General features: G+C 39.9%; 1 pseudogene; it reads right to left on the bottom strand.

Annotated features, from left to right (window-relative positions):
* Positions 1–5,505: 5,505 nt before the first annotated feature.
* LOC127680348 (zinc finger protein 706-like) lies at positions 5,506–5,860 on the bottom strand (annotated as a pseudogene).
* Between the last annotated feature and the right edge of the window lie 3,091 nt (positions 5,861–8,951).

An 8,951-nucleotide genomic window follows, 5' to 3' on the forward strand; every position in this document is an offset into this window, starting at 1 on the left:
TCATTCCCAACACACACACACACACACACACACACACACACAACCAGACAGGCAAGCAAACAGACAGATAGAGAAGCCCTGAAGCTATATGACATCATAAATCCAGGGGCCCCAGTAGACATCTCCAGTCCACCCAAACTCTCCAAACCATCACAGCTGCCTCCAGGCCTACATAGTTCTTTACTGTACTCTCGGTGCTCATGAGAAACAAACTCCAACTATGGCATTATCCACCTAATGGGACATGGTCTGGGAACTCTTGGAAAGAAAGCTTTTGCTTCTATAAAAATATGATTTTAGTATTCCTTTCCTTCATTGTCTAATTGTTTTTATTTATTTTCCATTTGATGTTTATGCTTGAATCACCCCCCAACCCTGTGTTTTCTTCCTTCTCCCACCCTTATATTTAGTTGTATTATGGCTTTACCTTATTGGATTGGGTTTTTTTAATTAAAGTTTCATTTATTTCATTTGATATGTATGAATATTTCACCTGCATTTATGTCTGTGCACCATGTGTATTCCTGGTGCCTATGAATGTAAGAAGGGGGTGACAGATCTCCAGGAACTGGAGTTATAAATAATCGTGAGCCACCGTATGGGTGCTGGGAATCAACCTTGGGTACTCTGCAAGAGCAACAGGTGCTCTGAACTGTGCATCTATCTCTCTAGCCCTCTCATGTTTTGTTTGGTTTTTAATACTCATGGTTTTTCTTTTTATTTCCCTTCTTACACTTATTCTAATTTGGGTTTTTAATTTTTCTTTATGGAGCCTTTTTTGTGCTTTTTTTCCCTCTTTCTCATTTTTTCCTAATCCCTCATTCTCTCCTTCTCTCTGTTACATTCTTTACTCTTCTTTTCCTTTTTTTTTTTAATCTAACTTTGCTCTCCTCTATTTCTGTTCTCCTGTCTCCTTCCTTTATTCTGCTGGTTTACTGTTTCTACACTTACGTAATTATAAATTAATACATGAACTACTGTTTATCTTTATAGCACATTCTATAGCACTGCTGCCTTCAGGTCTCATGGTCATCTGTCTTTAGCTGATTTTTAAGCTCAGTTTGGTGCTGTTGCTGACAAAGCAGTTTGTTTTATTCTCACTGAGGGATCACTGTGGAGTTAGGAACTGACCTTTCAAAATCATCATATCAAAATATGAAAAAGCAAAACAACATGTCCCCTCCTCAACCATTAAACTCAGATACTGAAATAGGTAAACGTTGGGTGATGAGTCAAACATTTTCAGGAAAAAATAATCAATGACCTGAAAGAGTATACAAACAAGTAGAGGAATTCAATTAATGACCTCATGACCTGAGAGGAAAAGTAAAAATGTAAAAAAAACCAACAACAACAAAAAGCAAAAAACAAAAAAACTAAGGTAGTTCATGACCATGAAGCCAGTACTGTAGCAGATACTTGAAAATATTATAAACAGAGAATAAATAAAGTTAGTATCCAACACTGTAAAGCAACCAACTCTTGGTCCAAATAGTGTAAAAAGGGATAATGAAGGCCGCTAATGTTAATAGAGGGAACGATTGACCAAAAAGAGATAATTGTAAATATACATGGAGCAAATGCTTAGGCATTAAATCTCATAAAACAAACAATAATGCACATAAAAGGTCAGATAAATTCTGATACAATGTTATTGAGAAATCTTAATACCAACTCTCTACCTGAATAGGTCATCCAAACAATAAAGAAATCAAAGTTAATATATACCATAAAGCAAACAGACTTAAGGAATTCATACAGAACATTCTATACAACAGATACAGAATACAAATTTCTTCTTATCAGGTCATGGAAACTCATCTAAAATAGACCACACTTTAGGTTTAAAATCAAATCTTACTAAATACAATAGTTTTTAAAAAAAAAAAAAAAGATCTTGTGGGGTTTATTTTAGATCACAGTACAATAAATCTGTAAATCAATAGCAAGAAAAACTGTAGAAATGACACAAATACATAGAAAATGAACAGCATACTTGTAAATGAATAGTAGAGAAGAAGTCAAAAGGTTCCAATAACCAAATGAAAGTACCCATTACTCCTTGGCACCATGTCCTGCAGTCGGGAAAGCTGACAGCACAGTACAGCTCGCCCTGGTGGTAGTGGTACTGTGTGAGCCTGCCCTGAGGGTAAAAGCACAGAAGTCCTATCCCTGTCCCTAGGGTGCTGTGAGGTGGCCTGGGCACAGGGGTAGAAATGCACTCTTCCACCTTGCCCCTTGCCACCTATAGTTAGGAGAGCTGGCTCCAAAGTCGTGAAAGAGGGAGAGATGTCTCTGCTCCTCACTGGCTGTAACACTTAGGAGAACACACCCTGCATCTTTCCTGGGCAAGACAGTGGCACTGGCCCTGATGGCCAGGGCCTAGGAGAGCCAACCCTGAGGTTGTAAGAGCAGGAGAGCTGTCCCAGCTCATCACTGGTCACAGTACTTGAGAGAGTAGGCCCTGAGCCTCGAATGGAAAGCACAGTGGAGCTGAGTCTGGTGTCATGGGTTTGGTGTGGGGGCTACAAGGGCATGATAGTGGAAGAACTGAGCATGCCTCCTACCGTGGCAGCACTGGGAGCACAGCTGGAGTGCCAGAGAGCTCACCCTTGAACATGCAGACAAGAGACAACTGGCTAGCTAACTAGCTCAGCTGCCAACCAGGCCCAGATCCAGAGCTTTGAGTTGGCCCAGCTCAAAATCTCCATCATCTATGAACTGTTGGGGTGCATGCAAGCTTCCAATCCAAAGCTGCAACACAGGGCAACAGCAGGATAGTGAGGAGGAGTCCTGGTGGAGATCCAGTATTGATGGTGTCACAGAAACCAGAGACCACAAGCCAAACCAATGACTCATTGCAATGAACATTTGCAAGTGAAGATGTATGGACAGAGGGATACACAGTGACATGCTACAGCTTCCACAATGAGATGGTGTCTATCCTTTTGTCTTGTTTTGTTTATTTTTATTTGTGTTTTTTGAGGGGGGAGGTTGTAGGGGTACAGGGTTAATAGGAGGGGATGGGGAGATGAGTGGGACTGGGCTGCATGACGTGAAGTTCACGAAGAATCAATGAAAAAATTTTAAAGAAAAAAAGAAAAGGAAATGAAAGAAGTTGCCAGAACCTTTGGGCTAAGGTAGTTCTAAGGAGAAAGTTTATACTATGAGTACTTATATTTAAAATATATGAAAAATCTCAAATGGCCTAATGATACATCTAAAAGTCTTAAAAAGCCAAGAGTAATTCAGATCCACAAGTAATAACCAGCAAGAAATAATAAATAACAGGACAGAAGTCAGTGAAAATGAGGTTAAAATTATGGTATGTAGAATCAGAGTGGATTATTCAGAAAAATAAAGAATACCAAACTTTGACTAAAACTAACCAAAATAAAAACAACTGAAGCAGGGGCAGGCAGACCTCGGTGAGTTCAAGGCCAGCCAGGGCTATGCAATAAGACATAGGGGGGTTAGAGAGGGAGGGAGGGAGGGATAGAGGGAAGGAAGGAGGGAGGGAGGGAGGGAGGGAGGGAGGGAGGGAGGGAGAGAGAGAGAGAGAGAGAGAGAGAGAGAGAGAGAGAGAGAGAGAGAGAGATCACCCAAATTTATACACGGAGACTAAAAGTGGGTTCCATAAAAAGAATTATTAAAGAATAATTTGAAAGCATGTAATTTTTTGGTAAAATCAAAGCACTACTTTAGTAAATAGTTATTTTATGCAATTTGAACATCAGTATCATTACAATTGAAAAAAGATATTATAACAAGAATGGACTAATTTTTTCAGATTTCCAAATCATACTCAACTGTACATTTACACAGAATTGTCTTTGCATGAAGCCCAAAGGTAAAAGCATAAAAATGAGTGTTTCTGTAGCCTTTTTAGCTTTGCTAACCAACAGTTGGTTTTAAAAAGCAAAGGACACTGTCAAAAGAACAAAATGGCAACCAACAAATTTGGAAAAGATCTTCACCAACCCTACATCCGATAGAGGGCTAATATCCAATATATACAAAGAACTCAAGAAGTTAGACCCTAGGGAAACAAATAACCCTATTAAAAAATGGGGTACAGACCTAAACAAAGAATTTTTGCCTGAAGAAATTCGGATGGCTGAGAAGCACCTTAAGAAATGCCCAACATCATTAGTCATTAGGGAAATGCAAATCAAAACAATCCTGAGATTTCACCTCACACCAGTCAAAATAGCTAATAGCCAGAAGCTGGAAAGAACCCAGATATCCCTCAATGGAGGAATGGATACAGAAAATGTGGTATATATACACAATGGAGTACTATTCAGCAATTAAAAACAATGAATTCATGAAATTTTTAGGCAAATGGATGGAACTGGAAAATATCATCCTAAGCGAGGTAACGCAATCACAAAAGAATACACATGGAATGCAATCATTGATAAGTGGATATTAATTAGCCCTGAAGCTCTGAATACTGAAGATACAATTAGCATATCAAATGATTCCCATGAAAAAGGAAGAAGAGGGCCCTAATCCTGGAAAGGCTTGATCCAGCATTGTAGGGGAGGACCAGGACAGAGAAAAGGGAGAGGGAAAGACAGGAGAATGGATGGAGAGAAGAGGACTTATGGAACATATGGGGGGAGACTGGGAAAGGGGAAGGCTTTTAGAATGTAAACAAAGAATATAGAAAATAAATTTAAAAAATTTTAAAAAACTCAGCAGACAGCAGGTGTTGGCGAGGATGTGAAGAAAGAGGAGCACTCCTCCACTGCTGGTGGGATTGTAAGATGGTACAGTCACTATGGAAATCAGTCTGGTGGTTAGTAAGAAAACCGGACATGACACTTCCAGAGGACCCTGCTATACCTCTCCTGGGCATATACCCAGGGGATTCCATGACATGCAATAAGGACACATGCTCCACTATGTTCATAGCAGCCTTATTTATAATAGCCAGAAACTGGAAAGAACCCAGATGTCCCTCAGTGGAGGAATGGATACAGAAAATGTAGTATATTTACACAATGGAATACTACTCAGCAATTAAAAACAATGAATTCATGAAATTTTTAGGCAAATGGTTGGAACTGGAAAATATCATCCTAAATGAGGTAACCCAATCACAAAAGAATACCCATGGAATGTAATCTCTGATAAGTGGATATTAAATAGCCCAGAAGCTCTGAATACCCAAGGCACAATTAGCATAACAAATGACTCCCATGAAGAAGTAAGGAGAGGGTTCTGATTCTAGAAAGGCTTGATCTAGAATTGTAGGGGAGAACCAGGACAGAGAAAAAGGAGGGAGGTGATTGGAGAATGGGTGGAGAGAAGAAGGCTTATGGGACATATGGGGAGGGGGGAACTGGGAAAGGGGAAATCATTTGGAATGTAAACAAAGAATATATATATAAATTAAATAGAGGTCTGATAAAAAAAAAAAAGCAGCTGCGGGTTTGTTACTCAAGGTCTGAGACAGTAGAAGAGTCAACTCTGTCATGAATTCACTTGTAAATAACTTCATGCCTGAACATCAGCCAGCTCTGGAGAAAGTGGGGTCTTGAGGTGCTTGGTCTTAGCTTGAAGGTCTTCGGGTCTGACCCTTGTGTCCTATAGACTGTGCAGGTGTATATTAAGGCTTTGGCAGCCTGCGGCTCTTTGTTTTTTGTTTCTTTTGTCCAGTCTGCTTTTTGGCAACTTTTTGCTTAGATTGAATCTTCTGGTGTCCATAAACTGGCCAGTCTGATGTCAGGAAATGAAGGGCTGAGCCCTCACACCAGTTACGGCCTCTACCACCCAAGGAGACCTGGGAGTACAACCTGCAGCATTGCACGCCACCACGCCTAAAATTCTGTTTTTTTTCATGCCGTCGCATATTTATTATTTCAATAGTTTATTTTTTTTAATTCACTTTACATCCTGATCTCACATCGCCCTCCCTCCTTTCCTCCCAGCCCCACCCTTATAAATCTCTTCCCCACATTGTTCCCTCCCCTTCACCTCAGAGAAGGGGGAGCCTTCTCTTGGGTACCATCCTGCTGTGGGACGCCTAGTCGGCTAGTCTCAGTGGAACTAGGCACATCCCCTTCCACTGAGGCTGAACCAGGCAGTCCAGGTAGAAGGAAAAGGATCCAATGGCAAGCAACATTCATAGCCCAGCTCCACTTGCTAAGAGTCCACATGAAGACCAAGCTGCACATTTTCTGCAAATGTGTAGGGGGCCTAGGTTCAGACCTTGCTTGCCCCCCGGCTGGTAGACCGCTCTCTGTGAGCCTCCATGGACCCAGGGTACTTGTCTCTGTAGGTCTTGTGGTGTCCCTGCCCCTTCCAGCTTGCTCAGTTCTATCCCCCTCTCTTCCACCAGAGTCCTCAAGATCCTTGATGTTTGATTGTGAGTCTCTGCCTCTGTTTCCATCTGCTGTTGGATAAAGCTACTCACGAAGCAGTTATGTGAGGTTCCTGTCCGCAAGCATACCAGAGTATCATGTATTCTTTAATGCATATATTCTTTAAAAACAAAAACACCAAACTCATTCTGCACTCTAATGTCAAAACTGGACGGAAAACACAAAAAAAGAATGAAAACTATAAACTATTTGCTATGACAAAAAATAAGTGAAATATTCTCAATAAAATTCTTGCAAACCTATATTGAAAAGATATGGAGGGGGCAGCCCTGTCTAGTCCCTGATTTTAGTGGAATTGCTTCAAGTTTCTCTCCATTTATTTTGATGCTGGCTACCGGTTTGCTGTATATTGCTTTAACTATGTTTAGGTATGGGCCTTGAATTCCTGTTCTTTCCAAGACTTTTAGCATGAAAGGATGCTGAATTTTGTCAAATGCTTTTTCAACATCTAATGAAATCACCATGTGGGTTTTTTTTCTTTGAGTTTGTTTATGTAGTCAATTGCATTGATGGATTTCTGTATATTGAACCATCCCTGCATCCCTGGGATGAAGCCTACTTGATCATGGTGGATGATCATTTTGATGGGTTCTTGGATTTGGTTGGCAAGAATTTTATTTAGTATTTTTGCATCAATATTCATAAGGTAAATTGGCCTGAAGTTCTCTTTCTTTGTTGGATCTTTGTGTGGTTTTGGTATCAGCGTAATTGTGGCTTCGTAGAACGAATTGGGTAGTGTTCCTTCTGTTTATATTTTGTGTAATAGTTTGAAGAGTATTGGTGTGACAAAACAGCAACCAACAAACTGGGAAAAGATCTTCACCAACCCTACATCTGACAGAGGGCTAATATCCAATATATACAAAGAACTCAAGAAGTTAGACCCCAGAGAACCAAATAACCCTATTTAAAAATGGGGTACAGAGCTAAGCAAAGAATTTTCACCTGAAGAAATTCAGATGGCTGAGAAGCACCTTAAGAAATGTTCAACATCATTAGTCATTAGGGAAATGCAAATCAAAACAATCCTGAGATTTCACCTCACACCAGTCAGAATGGCTAAGGTTAAAAACTCATGAGACAGCAGGTGTTGGCAAAGATGTGGAGAAAGAGGAACACTCCTCCATTGCTGGTGGGACTTCAAGATGGTACAATCACTCTGGAAATCAGTCTCGCGGTTCCTCAGAAAACTGGGCATGACACTTCCGGAGGACCCTGCTGTACCACTCCTGGGCATATACCCAGAGGATTCCCTGGCATGCAATAAGGACACATGCTCCACTATGTACATAGCAGCCTTATTTATAATAGCCAGAAGCTGGAAAGAACCCAGATGTCCCTCAGTGGAGGAATGGATACAGAAAATGTGGTATATTTACACAATGGAATACTACTCAGTAATTAAAAACAATGAATTCATGAAATTTTTAGGCAAATGGTTGGAACTGGAAAATATCATCCTAAGTGAGGTAACCCAATCACAGAAGAATACACATGGAATGCAGTCACTGATAAGTGGATATTAATTAGCCCAGAAGCTCTGAATTCTCAAGACACAATTAGCATATCAAATGTTCCCAAGAAGAAGGAAAGAGAGGGCCTTGGTTCTGAAAAGACTTGATCCAGCATTGTTGGGGAGTACCAGGACAGAGAAATGGGAGGGGGTGATTGGGGAATGGGTGGAGAGAAGAAGGCTTATGGGGCATATGGGGAGGGGGGAACTGGAAAAGAGGACAGCATCTGGAATGTAAACAAAGAGTATAGAAAAAAATTCTTGCAAACCAAATTCAGGAATAATTGAAGAAGCTTTTACATCATGATAAAGTTGGTTTTATTCCAGAGTTGCAAAATTGGCTCAACATACACAAATTAATAAATGTGTTTCTGCTTATGACTTAAGAACAAACACCATATGATATTATTGATTGACACAGAAAAGGCCTTCAACCAAGTTCAATGTTCCCTCATGACCAAAAGTCCCATAGGAACTAGAAATAGAAGACCACCTTAGTGTACAAACGCATAGCTAGCATCATATTCAGTGAAGGAAAAGTGAGATCATTTCCTCTAGCATCTAAAACAAGAGAGCTCACCTTTTCTTCTCTCATTCAACAAAGTGCCTGAGATCTGGCCAGAACAGCAGGACAAAGGAAACGTGAAAAGCATGGATAGGAAAGGATGATCAAAGTATCCTTACCTGCAGACATCACAATCTTATACTTTATACTTTAATTATACTTACAATTATACTTTATAATCTTAATCTTTATACTTTATTGACTCTACAAAAAAAATCTTAGGTCCAATAAATGCTTTCTACAAATCATGAGGATGGAAAAATCATATACCAAGCCACCTGCTTTTCTATGTACATATAGTAAGTTTGCTAAGAAATAAAGTAATTTTCCAGTTCCATCTATTTGCCTAAAAAATTCATGAATTCATTGTTTTTAATTGCTGAATAGTACTCCATTGTGTATATATACCACATTCTCTCTATCCATTCCTCCACTGAGGGATATCTGGGTTCTTTCCAGCTTCTGGCTATTATAAATAAGG

This window comes from Apodemus sylvaticus, chromosome 3 (genome assembly GCF_947179515.1).
Source record: "Apodemus sylvaticus chromosome 3, mApoSyl1.1, whole genome shotgun sequence".
In the NCBI taxonomy this organism is placed as follows: Eukaryota; Metazoa; Chordata; class Mammalia; order Rodentia; family Muridae; genus Apodemus; species Apodemus sylvaticus.